This window comes from Vombatus ursinus, unplaced genomic scaffold, assembly GCF_900497805.2.
Source record: "Vombatus ursinus unplaced genomic scaffold, bare-nosed wombat genome assembly UNPS02014872.1, whole genome shotgun sequence".
Lineage (NCBI taxonomy): Eukaryota > Metazoa > Chordata > Mammalia > Diprotodontia > Vombatidae > Vombatus > Vombatus ursinus.
The window spans coordinates 3,856,048-3,875,011 of NW_020954650.1; the positions used below are offsets into that span (position 1 = coordinate 3,856,048).

Here is an 18,964-nt window from a genome sequence, read left to right on the forward strand (position 1 = left end):
GGGGTAATCAGAAACAAACACTTCTAAGGAGGTATAGGGTCAAAAGAGAGAACAGAATAAACAGGAGGCAGAATAGGATTAAGTGAAACATATTTACTTTTTCACAACATGAGTACTATGGAAGTGTTTTGCATGACTACACATGTATAATTTGTATGGAGTTTCTTGCCTTCTCAATGAGGGTGGGTAGGGAGGGAGAAAGGGAGAAAATTTGGAACCCAAAGTTTTTAAAACAAAAGTTTAAAAGTACTTGTTTCCACATCAAGTGGTAAATAAGTTATACAGGAAATGGGGTATAGAAATCTATCCTGCCCTACAGGAAAACTGAAGGGAAAGCAGATAAGAGAAGGGGGAGAGAGACAGAAGGGAGGGCAGATTAGGAGAAGGGATATTCAGAATGCATGCAACCTTGGGGTGGGGGGAAGGATGGGATGGGAAGAAAATTCACAATTCAAAATCTTGTGGAAGTGAGTGTAGAAAAGTAAAAATAAATAAATTAAAAAAATTACTCCTGTCATCAAACGAGTTCCATAAATTCCATGTTTTCTCACCTAAAAAAAAAACTTGTATTTTTAACTGTTAATGATGAGATGTTGATTCTCTGTATAAAGTAATTTAGAAATGTATTTAACAAAACTGAAGTCACTTGATTAGTAATGAGTTTGTTTCAAATTTCAAATTGGTAAATTTTTTGTATCAGTTATGTCAAGCAACTTTTCATAATTTGGTTACTGCTAAAATAATTTGGCTAATGTTGGTTATTTTAATGTGTAAACTTGCCAAAAAGCTTGTTTGGGTTTTGTCTTGCTGAGAATTTGCAAGTATGTAGAAATAATCTCTAATGATTGGAGATGTAAATCTGAGAAATGTTTTTTCCTAAGCTGTAATTAGTGAAACTTGCTGTTTAAGGTAAAAAAAAAAAAACCTCATGATTTTATTTTGAGTTGTTTGGTGGATTATAATGAATCAGTAATCAATAATCCACCTCTGAGAGAAATGCCAAAAGGTACTCAGAGAGAATGTGATACTGGTGGGGTCAGCATTGGGAGAAGCAGAGGATTGGGAGAAGCAGAGGACAACTTTAGCCTCAGTCTAAGATAGAATCCTTCTGGTTCAGTTTACCCATTATATTCCTTTAAAAAGGAATGTTACCCACCTGGCTATTACTGAATCTGGCTATGAGGTGGATTTGATACTGCATGGTTGGAAAACTGAATTATCTGAATCCAAACAGAGCTAAGGATGTTTTATTCTGTCACATCTGGGCCCTAAATCTAATCCCTGCTTTATATCTGGGCCTTGCAGTCTTTCTGTCAGATTTGTGTCTTTCAGACTACAGGCCATTCACCTATAATTGATAGCAAACAGTGGGTACCAGTCAGTGTCCCCCATGCTTTCCTGGATGCAACCTGTGCTTGGTTCCCGTCAACTTCCTCTTTGGGAGCCCCTCAAAGCAGGGATAGCTCTATGCCCCTTGCCAGCAGAAAGCAGTTTTAGAAACTAAGACCTTTGCCCATTACTCCAAAAGAATTTGGGTTTCATTTGGTTTGGGGGGAATGATGGGGTTGAGATCTGAATGCCAGAAAGGAAAAACCCTGCACTTTTCCACATGGACAAATCTCTGGCTTTCACCTGAGGTTATATTCCCACCAACCTGCCATCCCTTATTGCCTACACCCAACCTCCAAATTCTGTTATCCTTAACCTAGCCTAGTCCTCCATTGTTTTACCTCCCTATGGCCCCAGGCCATTTCCCACCCTTAATCCTAGCTAGGCTCCATTCTCACTTGGCCAAATACTCCAGATCCCAGGAGTTCTAATCATTCCAGCTTATTGGCCACTCCCATCCAGATTTTCCATAAACCCCTCCTCCAGTCACCCCAAACTACTTAGCCACTCCTCAATCCCTCCCACGGTCTTTCTGTATATAAAGTCCAGATTGTCTTCATTAAGGTGCTCAGATTCTTAAAATCTAGCCCATACCTCACTCAATGACTCTCAGATTCCTCAAGAGTCTGGCTAATATGGCAGATCTTTAATAAACCTTATCTTTGGCTGAAAAAATAAAAGCAAAACATAAAGCACTATAAAATTCTGCTAGAATCATTTTTGTTTGATTATTCTTTTTTTATTTTACCAATGAATTTGTGATTCAAAAATTTTATTTTAGTATTCAGTGTTTTTTATGTTATTAAGTAATATTATTTGTGAAAACTTTATTTATATTCTTTACTCATTGAGAAGTTTCCTTAATTGTATTTAGTAATTGGTTTTTATTTTTAAAGAGAAAGTTTATTTTTTCTATTTATTCATCTAGTCAAAATCATTTTGGGGAATGACTTTTGCTTCGTAAATGTGAAATACATATGACAGATACATAGATTGTTATGAAATGATACCTTTGTCAGAGAAATATATTTAGAAAATCTCCCCGCAGTTATATCTTTCCCTTCTAACATTAATTTGTTTTGTTTGTGAATGTGCCTGCACACACACACACACACACACACACACACACACACAAATGGAGAAGGGGTAAGGATCTTTGGGTTTATCAAAAACTAGATTATTGTAGTCATGTAGTTCAATATATACTCTACAAAATCTATTCAATTGATACACTACTCTATTTCTTATCTCATATCAAGTCATTTTGACACTTACCTCTTTGTAATTTTGAGATTTCATACTGCCAGGTTGCCTTCTTTCATGTTTTTTCATTAGTTCCTTTCACATTCTTGAATTTTTCTTCTTCCAGATAAATATTAATACAATTTTTTTTCTAACTTTATGCAATTATTCTTTGGTAATTTGATTGGGATGAAATAGAATAAGTAAATTAATTTATGTAATATTGACTATAGACTCAACATACTTATTAGCAATTAATATTTCTCCAATTGTTTAGTTATGTCTTTGTATGAAAATTTTTTTATAGTTGCATTTATGTAATTCTTGTGTTTGTCTTAGAAGATAGACTTCCAAATATTTTATATGGTCTGAAATTTCTTTAAATGGAATTTCTCTTTCTTTTTCTTCCTGCTGTGTTTTGATGGTAATGTACAGAAATACAGGTGATTTGTGTGTTTTCATTTAATGTCCTGCAACATTCCTAAATTTGTTTCTTGTTTTGATTCTGTTTTAGTTGATTCTCTCAGGTTTTCTAAGTATATCATCTTTTCTTTTTCTTGCCATTTTTCTTATCATTTCCTTAGCTAGATTTTCTAGTACACTATTGAATGATAATGACAAGAGAAAAAAAAGCCTTCTTTCATCACCCTTGCTCTTATTCCAATTTATCCCCATTACAGATACTACTTGCTCTTGGTTTTAGATAGATATTATTTAGCAATTTAAGGAATGATCCAGGGATCCAAGATAGCAGAGTAAGAAGTAAATTGCTCTTACCCTCCATTATCAACCTCTGAAAGCCTAGAAAATATCACCCAAGGAAAAACACTGAAACAGCTGAATCAGAAGAAAGATGGGATGCAACAGTCCAGTAGCCCAGGTAGCTTGAGAGATTAATGGGAAAAGGGCCTCTTGCCCAAGGGGAAGGATGGAATGGGAGGCATTCCAGCAGCTAGCAGAAAGCTCCACCTCAGCATGCCAGGAGGAGATCCTGAAACCCAGGTGGTGGATCAGGCAAACACCAAGACCTGGATCCCTGAGTGCCTCAGTGAGGGTGGGGGAACCAGTGGAAGTCAGCCTGGAAAAGCACCAGATGCCCCAGCACTAACAGCAACCTGTTCTCCCAGGGCCTCAGCAAAACTAAGGGAAGCAACACTCCAAAGGGCCCCAGGCAGATAAACATCCTGCAACATCCATCTGAAAGGAGTGGAAGAAAGCAAAAGGAAGGAAAGGTCCAGGTGATCAGGAAATCTCCAGGGGCCACACTACTCAGTCCTACCCCTAGAGTTCCAGTGTTGCTGATCTCAGCCCAACACCAGGTAAGCTACCAGAACCCTATAGCCTCCAACTGCCAACATTGGATGCCCCAGCACACAAAGCCATGCCCTAGGCTTCTAACACAAGAAGCTTGGGTCAGTGTCCTCTGCTCCCCAGAAGAAGATCTCAATCTCTTTAAAGGCCAGGAAATAAGCAAACACTGTGAACAAAAAGAAGTGTACCATAGATTCGTATTATAAGAACAGTGAAGAAATTCTAAAGAGGACAACATTGCCAACAAACCCACATCTGGAACCTCAAAAGGGAATATGAACTGGTCTGAAGCCCAAAAAGCCTTCTTAGAAGAGTTCAAGAAGGATTTTAAAAGTCAAATGAAAGAGGTAGAAGAAAAAATGGGAAAAGAAATGAGAGGTATACAAGAGAGTTAATAGCTTGAAAAAAGGACAAAAATTAACTGTAGAAAACAAGTCCCTAAAAAATACAATTGGCAAACTGGAAAAAAGTACACTGAAGAAAACAAGTCCCTAAAAAATACAATTGGCCAAATGCAGAAGGAGGAACAAAATCTAATAGAAGAAAACAATATGTTAAAAATTAGAATTTGGCAAATGGAAGCTAATGACTCTATGAGAGAGCATGAATCAGTCAAACAGAAACAAAAGAATGAAAAAAATAGATGAAAAAATAAAATACCTCATTGGTAAAACAAATGACCTAGAAAATCAATCCAGGAGAGACAATTTTAAAATTACTGGTCTACCTGAAAATCATGATGAAAAAAAGAGCCTGGACAGTATCTTTCAGGAAATCATAAAGGAAAACTGCCCTGAGGTCCTAAAACCAGAGGGCAAAATAGCCATAGAAAGACTTCACTGATCACCTCTTGAAAGAGATCCTAAATTGAAAATGCCAAGGAATATAGTGGCCAAGTTCCAAAATTCCAGCTCAAAGAGAAAATACTGCAAGTAGCCAGAAAGAAACAATTTAAATATCATGGAACCACAGTTAGAATTACCCAGGACCTTACAGTGTCTACATTAACGCTTGCCCGCTCCACCACAGTGGGGCTCGGGATCTTTTGCTGATTTGCTGAGGTGAGGTTTGCCACTGGCTTGCCAGGACACCTCCTGTCCTGTGCTGCTCCCATTCTACCAGAGTGAGAGATACATTTCTTGTTAATCCCTGAAGTCCCCAAGGCTAAAAGAGTGCCTCACCTTGCCTTTCTGGTGGCTCCACTGTTCCATGATTTTTTCCTGGGGTGATATATTTTCTGGGTTTTTTGAGGTCAATAAGGGATAGTGAAAGCAACTTACTGCTTATTCTGCCATCTTAGATCCTGGAGGTCCCATTAAAGTTGTCTTTGTATTATTGTTAAAGAAATTTAAAATGTCACATAGAAAAAAATCAAGAAAGCAATAAAAAAGATAACCATGGAATATGCCTCGAATGCAAGAAGAGAAACAAAAGGTAAAGAAAAAATTGTTTGGAAATCATATTGCCAAGTTAAATAGAGTTAAACTTTGAACTAAATTCTACATCTACAGGTGTTAATTGAGTCTTCTCAATTCTTTCTAGCTGCTTCTATGGCTAATCTGTGACCTTCAGCATTACCTTCTATTTCTGAATGAGCAGGCACATATACATCATCTAATTTAGTGAATTGATCTTTGTGGACAACATCCTTATTTTGATTAGTTTTCCAGCCACTGTCTTTCCATTTAATTCATTAATTCATATCTTTGGTGAAACATTAATCATCTGTTTATTCGAGTTTCTCATTTTTTTTTTTAGTTTGCTCAATCATGGGCTGGTCCCAGAAGAAAACAATACCTCCTTGTGCAACTTTTCTTTTTTCAGCCATTCTTAACTTACTCACTTCTTTGGCCCCCTTCCTATTTTCTTCTCAATTGTAAATGCTCTTCCTTGCATGGGTTGAGATATTTCTTTAGGAGAGGTCTTTTGTACTGGGGTAAGATTTGGCCACACTGTAATAGCAGCAGCAGCAGAGCGGCAACAGCCTTACTGTGATCTATCACTGCCAAGAGATGGTAAGGAGATTAAGGATATGGTAAAAAAAAAAAAAGAGAGAGATTCCAGGAAACCACTGTGCTAACTAGGCTCAAGACCAGGACCAGTTGGCATTTGACAGCTCTATTGCTCAGTACTCAGTTCTTGTTTGCATTTTCAGGGCAGATAGGGTTTCTTATGGTCATAAAGGAGAGGGGCACTACATGAATAAGGATCAAAGTACAGAGGCCATAATTCTCCAAAGATCAGCACCTTGTACACACTGAAAACTTATAAACCTCTAGAACTAGTTTTGAAAAATAATAGAGAAGATGGCAGAGGGAAAGCAGTAACTGTCTTGAGCTCTCTCCCAAAGCCCTCCAAATACCTAAAAAATGGCTCTAAACAAATTCTAAAGCAGCAGAACCCACAAAAAACCACAGTGAAATAAATTTCCAGCCAAAGACAGCCTGGATGGTTGATCGGAAAGGTATATCAATCCAGGCAGGGAGAGGAGCGCGCTTTAGTGTGGTGCACAGGCCACAGTGAAGCTGGAGTAGGCCTCAGAGGACTGATTCATGGGCAACTGTGGCAGTTTCCTGACTTCTCAACCCCTGAATACCAAAGACAACTTGGAAGGTCAGTAGGAAAAGTCTGTGACTTCGGTGAGAGAGGAGCTAGATCTCAGCCGCAAGTCTGGACCATGGCCCACAGACTGAAGGGGAATAGAGTGGCTGATCAGAGGGGGATTGCAAGGATCTCTTTGCTGGTGCTGAGGCAGGAATCTCTTGCTTTCCCAGTGCTTGGATATGGGTCACAGTTCTGAGTGGTGGTCCTGGGGCAAGGAGGAACACTGGTGCAGTGGAGCTTGCTGTGGTGGTGGAGAGAAAACACCTCACCCCTTGTCATACCAAACTGGAAGAACTGAAAATTTACAGGTCCCTAGAAGTACCTCTGAAAACAGCTGTACAGACCCCTGAGGCTTGGGACAATAAACTCTTCACATTGGAAGCAGACTTTTACCTTAACAAAGAGTTTAAGACTCAAATAATTGGCCGGGATCATGAGCAAGCAACGCAAAAAGAATCAGACTTTATTATCTTACTTTGGTGACAAAGAAGATAAAAACAAACAATAAAGCCAATGCTCCTACATCCAAAGCCTCCAAGAAAAATATGAATCAGTCCCAGGCCTTGGAAGAGCTCAAAAGGGATTTTGAGAAGCAGGTAAGGGAAGTAGAGGAAAAACTGAGAGTGATGCAAGAAAATCATGAAAAACAAGTCAACAGCTTGCTGAAGGAGACCCAAAAAAATACTGAAGAAAATAACACCTTAAAAAGTAGCCTAACCCAAATGGCAAAAGAGGTCCAAAAAGCCAATGAGGAGAAGAATGCCCTAAAAAGCACAATTGGCCAAATGGGGAAGTCCAAAAACTTACTGAAGAAAATACTTTCTTAAAAATTAGAAGAGAGCAATTGGAAGCTAGTGACTTTACGAGAAATCAAGACATTGTAAAACAAATCCAAAAGAATGACAAATTAGAAAACAATGTGAAATATCTCATTGGAAAAACAACTGACCTGGAAAATAGATCCAGGAGAGAGAATTTAAAAATTATTTGACTATCTGAAAGCCATGATCAAAAAAAGAGCCTAGACATCATCTTTCAAGAAATGATCAAGGAAAATTGTCCTGATATTTTAGAATCAGAAGACAAAATAGAAATTGAAAGAATCCACCGATCTCCTCCTGAAAGAGATCACCAAAGGAAAACTCCTAGGAATATTTTAGCCAAATTCCAGAGTTCCCAGGTCAAGGAGAAAATATTACAAGCAGCCAGAAAGAAACAATTCAAGTATTGTGGAAACACAATCAGGATAACACAAGATTTAGCTGCTTCTACATTAAAGGACCGCAGGGCATGGAATATAATATTCTGGAGAGCAAAGGAGATAGGATTACTATACGGGCCGCACGCCAACCCTCTGCCAGTCATGCGCCAGTACCCACTTCTCTTAAAAGAAGTACACTACCAGAGTCTTAACCACGCCTGGGTCTTCGGTTCTGAGCCGGATCACCACACAGAGACGAGCCATCGGGAGGCACCAACACCAGAGCTTTATTCAGAGGCCAACACAGCAAACCATCATAGCAAGCCCAAGCAGCAAGGCCAGAGCAACAGGGCAGGAGCCAGGGGAGAGCGCACGTGTGTTCTGACCACGCTTGTTCCTAAGTACCTACTTAGCCCTTCCTCCCCAGCCCGCTACTAGCCAATGATTGTAGGGTCAGATACCGGAAGGGGCTGTCTGAGTTTAGCACACCAAGGGGGAGGGAGTGACATAGGAGGCCAGGATAGGATACAGGAAGGAGGCATCTGGGATTGACACATGGACAAGAGTACGTGACCTAGGAAGTCAGACTCAGGAGGGGACTGGGTCAGTGCTGCACAAAGGGACCCGGAGGTCAGGAAGGTCACAAAAGGCATCTGGGGATGACGTTGCATATAGGGAGGGGACTAAGCAGAGGGAACTCAGTCCTCTGCCATCCCACTCCCACGTGGCACCGCCCCTTGCCTCAGGAGCTCAGGCTCGGCTACTTCCTAGCACCCAGCTTATCTCATAGCACTGCCCAATTGCCTCATGGCTTCTCCGTATCCAGCCCATCCCAGTACACACGACTCTGCCTACCACAGTCCCTGCCTCGACTTCCAAAATACCCAGATCTTACCTTACCCTTGCCACAGCATGCAACCTGGTAGCTGCCAACATCAGACAGTCCCTCACAGATTACGACCAAGAATCACCTACCCGGCAAAACTGAGTATAATCCAGCAAGGGAAAAAATGGTCATTCAGTGAAATAGAGGACTTTCAAGTATTCTTGATGAAAAGACCAGAGTTGAATAGAAAATTTGATTTTCAAACACAAGACTTGAGTGGAACATGAAGAGGTAAACAGAAAAGAGAAAATCATAAGAGACTTATTAAGGTTGAACTGTTTACATTCCTGCATGGAAAGATGATATTTGTAACTCATGAGACTTTTGTCAGTGCTAGGGTAGTTGGAGGGGAAAAAATTACATGTATGTATATATCGATATAGAAAGATAGATAGAGGGCACATGGTGAGTTGAAAATGAAGGGGTCATATCTGGCGAATAAAATTAAGGGGTGAGAGGGGAACATACTAAGAGAAAGAGAAAGGGAGAGGTAGAACGGGGTAAATTGTCCCACTGAAAAAAAAAAACAGAAAAGAAAAGGCTCTTACAGTGGAAGGGAAATGGGAGAAGGTGAGAGGGAATGAGTGAATCTTATTCTCATAGGATTTGACTTAAGGAGTGAACAACATACACACTCAATTGGGTGTGGAAATCTGTCTTACCCTACAGGAAAATGGGGGGGGAAGGGGACAAGAGAGTAGGGGAATGATAGAGAGGAGGGCAGGTTGGGAAAAGGAGTAATCAGAAGCAAATACTTCTGAGGAGTGACAGGGTCAAAAGAAAGAATAGAATAAGTGGGTGGGCAGGATAGGATTAAGGGAAATAGTTTTTCACAGCTTGTCTACAATGGAAGTGTTTTGCATAACTGCACACATATAACCTATATTTAGTTGTTTGCCTTATCAATGAGGGTGGGTGGGGAGGGAGGAAAGCAGAAAATTTGTGACCCAAAGTTTTAAAAACATATGTTTAAAAAAAATGTTTTCACATGCAACTGGGAAAAACAAATACATGAAATGGGGTACAGAAATCCATCATGCCCTACAGGAAAATTGAAGGGGAAGGGGATAAGAGAAGGCGGGGAGAGATAGAAGGGAAGGCAGACTAGGGGAAAGGGTATTTAGAATGCATGCCATCTTGGGGTGGGGGGAGGGGAGAGATGGGGTGAAAATTTGGAACTCAAATTCTTGTGGAAGTAAATGTTGAAAACAAAAAAATAAATATAAAAAATAATAGAACAACAACAACAACAACAACAAAAGCTTAAAACTTGGAACACTCTCCTCACCTCATTGCAGAGGTAAGAAGAACCTAATTCTAAAATAAAGTCTAAAATCAGTAAATCAGCTAGAGAAATAAGGAAACAGGGAGGAGCCCAGATAGTGGAGTAAAGGCAGGGACTTTCCTGAGCTCTCCCCAAATCCTTTCAAAAACCTTTAAAAGTAACTCTAAACAAGTTCTAGAGTAGCAGAAACCTCAAAAAGATGGAGTGATACAAATTTCCAGCCCAAAACAAATTTGAAGATTGGCAGGAAAGGCCTGTTGCACCAGGGTGAGAGACAAGTGTAGTACAGTGCAGTTTGTGCCAGTACAGACTGGGCCTAAGTAACCTAGGAGTAGGTCTCTGGGCAACTGAATTATCAGCAGCAGTGGCAGTTTCCAGACCTCTCAGCCTGAAGATGCCAAAGACAACTTAGAATAACAGCAGAAAAGATTTGTAGTGGGTGAGAATGAATCACAGTGCCCAGCCCAGCACAACTTCAGCTGCAGTAAACCACAAACAAGCCTTGGGAGAAAGTGAATCAGCAAAGGCAGCTGCCACAGCTCTCAGCTCACAAATGGGGGAGAACAATGTCTTCAAAACCAGAACTGGCTAAATGAAAATGAGATCCTAAAGCTCACTGAAGAAAATAATTCCTTAAAAAATTAGAATGAAGCAAATAGAAGCTAATGACTTTATGAGTAATCAAGAAATAATAACACAATACCAAAAGAATCAAAAAATAGAAAACAATGTGAAATATGTCATTGGAAAAAACAATTGACCTGAAAAATAGATCCAGGAGAGACAATTTCAAAATTATTGAACTACCTGAAAGCTAAGCCTAGACATCATCTTTGAAGAAATTACCAAGGGAAACTGTCCTGATATTTTAAAACCAGAGAGTAAAATAGATTTTTTTTTGTTATTTTTTTTAATTTCCAACATTCACTTTCATTTTGAGTTCCAAATTTTCTCCCCATCTCATCCCTACACTTGCCCTAAGATGGCAAGCATTCTGAATATCCCTTTCCCTAATTTGCCTTCTCTTCTCTCTCTCTCCCCGCCTTCTCTTATCCCCTTCCTCTTCAATTATCCTGTAGGGCAGGATAGATTTCTTTACCCCATATCCTGTATATCTTATTTCCCATGAAAACACTTTTTTAACATTTGTTTTTAAGATTTTGGATTCCAAATTTTCTCCCTTCCTCCACCCACCCTCATTGAGAAGGCAAGCAACTCCATACAGGTTATACATGTGTAGTCATGCAAAACACTTCCATAGTAGTCATGTTGTGAAAAACTAAGTATATTTCCCTTAATTCTGTCCCCTTTATTCTATTCTCTCCTTTGACCCTGCCCCTCCTTAGAATTGTTTGCTTCTGATTAACCCCTCCCCCAATCTGCCCTCCTCTCTATTGTGTCCCTGTTCTCTTGTCCCCTTCCCTCCCTATTTTCCTGTAGGGTAAGATAGATTTCCATACCAAATTGAGTGTGTTTATTATCCTCTCCTTAAGCCAAATCTAATGAGAATAATATTAACTCATTCCCTCTCACTTTCCCCATTTCCGCTCTACTGTAAAAGCCTTTTCTCATATGTTTTATTTGACATAATTTACCCAATTCTACCTCTCCCTTTCTCTTTCTCCCAGTATAATTCTCTCTCAAATTTTAATTTTATTCTCCAGGTATCACCCCCTCATTTTCAGCTCACCCTGTGCCCTCTATCTATCCATCCATCTATTATCTATTACTTTCTATCTATCTATCTATCTATCTATCATCTATCTATCTATCTATCTATCTATCTATCTATCTATCTATCTATCTATCTTTCTATCTGTCTGTCTGTCTATCTTTCTAACTATCTATCTATCTATGTATATGAATAAATTTTTTCCCTTCAACTACCCTAATACTGATAAAGGTCTCATGAGTTACAAATATCATCATTCCATGCAGGAATGTAAACAGTTCGACCTTAATAAGTCCCTTATCACTTCTCTTTCCTGTTTACCTTTTCATGAATCTCTTGAGTTTTGTATTTAAAAGTAAAATCTTCTATTCAGGTCTGCTCTTTTCATCAAGGATGCTCGAATGTCCCCTATTTTACCAAATGACCATTTTTCCTCTGAAGGATTATACTCAGTTTTGCTGGATAGGTAATTGTTGGTTGTAATCTTACTTCCTTCGATCTCCGGAATATTATATTCCAAGCCCTCCAGTCCCTTAATGTAGAAGCTGCTAAATCTTGTGTTATCCTGATTGTGTTTCCACAATATTTGAATTGTTTCTTTCTGACTGCTTGCTATATTTTCTCCTTGACCTGGCAACTCTCGAATTTGTCTACAATATTCCTAGGAGTTTTCCTTAAGGGCTCTTTTCTCATTCAGTCCCACCTCCCTTCTATTAGCCCTTTCCCCTTTTTTCTCCTTTACCTTTACTGCTTCTTCCCTCCCTTCTTTCCTCCTTCCTTTTCTTTCCCCTTTTTCCTCCTATTGTCTATAGGGCAAGTTAGATTTCTATACCTAACTGATTATGTTATTCCCTTCTTCAGTCAAATCTGACTAGAGTAAGGTTCAAGCAATGCTCATCCCCCTCCCTTCATTCCCTCTACTCTAATAGGTTTTTGTGACTTTTCCTGTAATGTAATTTACCCTTCTCTGCCTCCTCCCTTCTCAGTACATTTTCTTAGATCAGACTAATCCACTTACTTGGATCCATTTAACCCACCTGATTAGATTTTTTTAATTACATCAAAGTCAACTTATATCCACCCCTTTTATGTATACTCCTTTAACATGGTGTAATAACAATAGAGCTCTCAAGAGTTATAAGTGTCATCTTCCCTTGTAGGGATGTAAACAGTTTGCCCTTATTAATAACATATTGTATCTTTCTGTCCCATTTATCTTTTTATGTCTCTCTTGAACCTTGTACTTGAAGATTAAGTTTTTTGTTGAGCTCTGATCTTTTCATCAGGAAAGTTTGGAAGTCCCCTATTTCATTGAATATCCAACTCCTCCCCTGAAAGATCATGCTCATTTTCACTGGGTAGTTGATCCTTGGCTGCCATCCAAGCTCCTTTGCCTTATGGAATGTCATGTTCCACGTCCTACAGTCTTTTAATGTAGAAGCTACAAGGTCCTGTATAATCCTGACTGTGGTCCCATGATATTTAAATTGTTTCTTTCTGGATGCTTGCAGTATTTTCTCTTTAATCTGCTTATTTTGAAGTTTGGCTATCATATTCCTTCGCATTTTCAATTTGGGATCTCTTTCAGGTGGTGAGTGGTGGATTCTTTCCCTGGTTATTTTACCTTCTGGTTCTAGGACTTCAGGGCAGTTTTCCTTCATGATTTCCTGAAGAATACTGTCCAGGCTCTTTTTTCATCGTGATTTTCAGGTAGACCAATCATTTTTTAATTGTCTCTCCTGGATAGATTTTCCAGGTCAGTTTTTTTACCAATGAAGTATTTTACATTTTCATCTTTTTTTCATTTTTTGATTCTGTTTGACTGATTTTTGCTCTCTCATAGAGTCATTAGTTCAAATTTGTCCATTTCTAATTTTTAACATACTGTTTTTTTCTGTTTGATTTGTCCTTCCTTCTCATATTAGCCAATTGTATTTTGAAGAGATTTGTTTTCTTCCCTTCTTCCAGTTGGCCAATTGTGTTTTTTAAGGACTCCTCCACTTCTCTTATTTGACTTTTAAAATACTTCTTGAGCTCTTCTAAGAAGGCTTTCAGAGCAGTTCATATTCTTTTTTGATGTTGCCGATGTAGGTTTGTTGACAATGTTGTCCTCTTTAGAATTTCTGTATTGATCTTCACTCTTCTCATAATATGAATATATGGTAACTTTCTTTTTACCCACAGTGTTTCTTCATTCCCTGGCCTTTAAAGAGATTGAGCTCTCTTGCTGGGGAGCAGAGGGCACTGACCCAAGCTTCTTGTGTTGGGAGCCTAGGTCTTGGTCACTGGCTTTGTGTGCTGGGGCCTCTTATGTTGTCAATTGGAGGCTGTAGGGTTCTGGCAGCTTACCTGATGTTGAGCTGGAATCAGCAAGTCTGTAACTTTCAGGAAACTCTAGGTTGCTTTCTTCAACTCCTTTCAGATTGAATGCTATAGCATGTTTTTCCACCTGAGGCCGTTTATAGTGCTGTTTCCCTTATTTTTGTGAAGGCATTCGGAGACCCATTTGCTATAGAATGCCTAGGCACCAGAATTGACTCCTGGTGTGCTAAAGTGGAGTTTTTTGCTGACTGGCTGGGACGCCTCCCATTCCATACTGCTCCCCTTCCCCCAGGGCAAGAGGGATCTTTCCTGTTAATCCCTCAAGCTACCTCTACTGCACTGCTGCTCCCCATCTTTCTTCTGGTTCAGTTAATTGTTCCAGGTTTTTTTCTGGGGTGATATTTTCTGTGCTTTTAGAGGTTGATAGGGGAGGGTGAGAGCAACTACCTTTTTCTCTGCCATCTTGGCTCTCCATTTCAATTTTTAATGAAGTATTTTCTTCAGTAAGCTTTTGGACTTACTTTTACATTTGACCAGTTTTGCTTTTTAAGGAATTCTTCTCATCATTGGCTTTTTGGACCTCTTTTGCCATTTGAGTTAGTGTATTTTTTATTTTTATTTTTTAACCTTTTTTTTAATTTTTAACATGTGTTTTAAAAACTTTAGTTCCAAATTTTTTCTCTTCCCCCATCCCCACCCACCCTTATTGAAAAGGTAAGCATCTCAATACAGGTTATAGATGTGTAGTCATGCAGAACACTTCCATAGTAGTCCTGTTGTGAAAAATTAAATATATTTCCCTTCATCCTATCCTATCCTCCATTTATTCTATTCTCTTTTGACCCTGTCCCTCCTTGGAAGTGTTTGCTTTTGATTATCCTCTCCCCCAATCTGCCCACCACTATAACAACTCACTGCTCTCTTGTCCACTTCCCTCCTAATTTTCCTGTAGGGTGAGATAGATTTCCATATCACATTGTGTATGTTATTCCCTCCTTAAGCTAAATCCTATGAGAATAAGATTCACTCATTCCCTCACACCTTCCCTCTTTTTCCCTCCACTGTAAAAGCCTTTTCTTGTCTGTTTCATGTGAGATCATTTACCCCATTCTGCTTCTCCCTTTCTCCTTCTCCCACTATAATCCTCTTTCACCCCTTAATTTTATTTTCCAGATATGACCCCTTCATCTTCAACTCACCCTGTGCCTTCTATCTATATTTCTATACATACATATATTTTTTTTCTTCCCCTACCTTAATACTGACAAAGGACTCATGAATTACAAATATCATCTTTCCCTGCAGGAATGTAAACAGTTCAACCATAATAAGTCTCTTATGATTTTTCTTCCCTGTTTACCTCTTCCATGTTTCATTTGAGTCTTGTATTTGAAACTCAAATTTTCTATTCAGCTCTGATCTTTTCCTCAGGAATGCTTCAAAGTCTCCTATTTCATTGAATGACCATTTTTTACCCTGCAGGATTATACTCAGTTTTACTGGTAAGGTGATTCTTGGTTGTAGTCTTATCTCCATTGTCGTTTGGAATATCATACTCCATACACTCTGGTACCTTAATGTAGAAGCTGCTAAATATTGTGTTATCCTGATTGTGTTTCCACAATACTTAAATTGTTTCTTTCTGGCTGCCTGCAGTATTTTCTCCTTGACCTGGGAATTCTGGAATTTGTCTACAATATTCTTAGGAGTTTTCCTATGGGGATCTCTTTCAGAAGGTCATCAATGGATTCTTTTCATTTCTGTTTTGCCCTCTGGTTCTAAAATATCAGGGCAGTTTTCATTGATAATTTTTTGAAACATGATGTCTAGGATCTTTTTTTTGATCATTCTTTTCAGATAGTTCAATAATTTGTAAGTTCTTTCTTCTGGGTCTATTTTCCAGGTCAGTTGTTTCTCCAATTAGATTTCACATTCTCTTCTGTTTTTTCATTCTTTCAGATTAGTGTTACAGTGCCTTGATTTCTCAAATTTGCACTAGCTTCCAATTGCTCTCTTCTAATTTTTAAGGAAGTATTTTCTTCCTTTTCCATTTGGCCAATTATGCTTTTTAGTGCATTCTTCTCCTCATTGGTTTTTAGGACCTCTTTTGCCATTTGAGTTAGGCTATTTTTTAAGGTGTTATTTTCTTCAGTATTTTTTTGGATCTCCTTTAGCATCACTCTCAGTTTTTCCTCTACTTCTCTTACTTGCTTCTCAAAATCCTTTTTGAGCCCTTCCTTGACCTGGGACCAATTCATATTTCTATTGGAGGCTTTGGATGTAGGAGCTTTGGCTTCATTATCTTCTTCTGGTTGTATGTTTTGATCTTCTTTGTCACCAAGGTAAAATAATATAGTCTGACTCTTTTTGCACTGCTTGCTCTTGATCCCAGCCAATTCCTTGAATTATAAACTCTTTGTTAAGGTAGGAGTCTGTTTCCATTGTGGAGAATGTACTGTCCCAAGCTTCAGGGGTTTTGTACAGCTGTTTTCAGAGATACTTCTAGGGACCTGTAAATTTCCAGTTCTTCTAAGGTGCAATGATCAAGGGCCAGGTGTTTATTCCTTTCCTGGCCTGTGCTCTGCTCTATGAGTGACCACAAGCACTCTTTTCTTTCTTGGAACTGTGAGGAAGATTTCCTCTCTATAGCCACTACAACCTCCAGTGCACCAGCGCTTCTCCTCACCCCAGGAATGTCACCCATAACTGTGACCCAAATCCAAGCATGGGCAAAGCAAGAGCATCCTACAATCCCCCTCTGATCAGTCACTTGATTCCCCCTCAGATCTGGAAGCTCAGAAGCAGCCACTGCCCCAAGACCAAGCTCAGGGACTAGGGCTGGAACTCCACCGTGCTTCTCTCCCCACCATAGAAACAGACTTTTCCCACTGATCTTCTAAGTTGTCTTTGGCATTCATGGATTGAGAAGTCTGGAAACCACCACAGCTGCTGGTGATTCAGTCCTCTGAGGCCTGCTCCAGGTTCCCTGCGGCCTGCGTGCCCATGCCGACCTGTATTCCTCTCCCAGCCTAGTGCAATATACCTTTCAGATCAACCATCCAGGTTATCCTGGGCTGGAAATTTGTTTCACTCTGTCTTTTTGTGGATTCTACTGCTTTAGAATTTGTGTAGAGCCATTTTTTTATAGGTATTTGGAGGTGTTTTGGGGAGAGCTCAATTAAGTACCTACTTTTACTCTGCCATTTTGGCTTTGCCCCCAGTCTAATTTTTAAGGTCTTATTTTCTTCTGTATTTCTTGTGTCTCCTTTAGCAAGCTGTTGACTTGCTTTTTTTATTATTTTCTTATATCACTCTCTTTTCTCTTCCTAGTTTTTCTTCTACTTCTCTTACTTGCTTCTCCAAATCCTTTTTGAGCTCTTCCATATTTTTCTTGGAGGCTTTAGATATAGGAGATTTGACTTTGTTGTCTTCTTCTGGTTGTAGGTTTTGATCTTCTTTGTCACCAAAGAAAGATTCTATGGTGTGACTTTTTTTGCACAGTTTGCTCATGATCTCAGCCAATTACCTGAGTTTTAAACTGTTTGTTAAGGTAGGCATCTGTTTCCAGTGTGTACAATGCAGTGTCCCAAGCTTCAGGGATTTTTGCAGCTGTTTTCAGAAATACTTTTAGGGACCTGTAAATTTTCAATTCTGCCAAGTTTTATGAAAAAGGGCGAAATGTTTACTCTTTTTCTGGCTTGTGCTCTGGTCTATGAGTGACCACAAACACTCTTTTCTGCCTTGGAACTGTGAGGAGGATTTCCTCTTTATCTCCACTAAAAACTCCACCAGGCCAGCATTCCTCCTTGCCCCAGAACCGCCACCCAAAACTGTGACCCAGATCCAAGCATGGGCAAAGCAAGAGAATCCTGCAACAGCAGTGAGATCCCTGCAATTCTCCTCTGAGCAGCCACTTGATTCCCTCTCAGAAGCTCCAGAAGTAGTTGCCACCCAAGGGCCATGAGTGGGGAATGGGGCTGGGACTGATTCTCTATCTCAGTGCAGTCACAGATATTTCCTAGTGACCTTCTAAGTTGTCTTTGTGGTTCATGGGTTGAGAAGTATGGAAACTGCCACATTTGCCCATTATTCAGTCCTCTGAGGACTACTCCAGGTTTTCTGAGGCCTGTTTTGCCTGCAAGCCCACACTGAACTGTGGTCCTCTCACCACCGGGCATGATTGACCTTCCTGATCAATGATCCAGGTTATCTTGGGCTGGAAATTTGTTTTACTCTGTCTTTTTTGTGGGTTCTTGTGCTATACAATTTGTTTAGAGTCATTTTTTACAGTTACTTGGAGGGGTTTGGAGGAGAGCTCACGCAATCACTGCTTTTACTCCACCATCTTGGCTGGAAACCAACTTTTTATCAGTAAAATAGAAATTGAAAGAATTCACCAATCACCTCCTAAAAGAGATCCCCAAAGAATAACTCTTAGGAATATTATGGTCAAATTCCAGAGTTCCTAGGTCAAGGAGAAAATATTACAAGCAGCTAGAAAGAAAAAATTCAAGTATTGTGGAAACACAATCAGGATAACACAAGATTTAGCAGCTTCTATGTGAAGGGAGGAGAGGTCTTGGAATGTGATATGCCAGAGGTCAGAGGAGCTAAGATTACAACCAAGAAACATCTACCCAGCAACGCTGAGTATAATCCTTCAAGAGAAAAAAATGGATATTCAGTGAAATAAAGGACTTTCAAGCATTCTTGATAAAAAGACCAGAGCTGAATAGAAAATTTGACTTTAAAATACAAGACTCAAGAGAAGTTTGAAAAGGTAAACAAGAAAGATAAATCATAAGTGACTTATTAAAGTTGAACTGTTTACATTCCTACATGGAAAGATGATATTTGTAACTCATGAGATCTTTCTCAGTATCTGGGTAGTTGGAGGTTTTATATATATGTACAGAGAGAGAGAGAGAGAGAGAGAGAGAGAGAGAGAGACAGCAGACATGAAATGAGTTGAAGAGTTGAATATGAAGGAATAATATCTAAAAATAAAATTACAGGGTGAGAGAGGATTGTAATGGGAGAAGGAAAGGGAGG

The 18,964-nt window shown here is 39.3% G+C and overlaps 1 pseudogene; it reads left to right on the forward strand.

Annotated features, from left to right (window-relative positions):
• Positions 1 to 5,339: 5,339 nt before the first annotated feature.
• The window catches only part of LOC114028202, a 166,118-nt pseudogene continuing 152,493 nt past the window's right edge, over positions 5,340 to 18,964 (forward strand).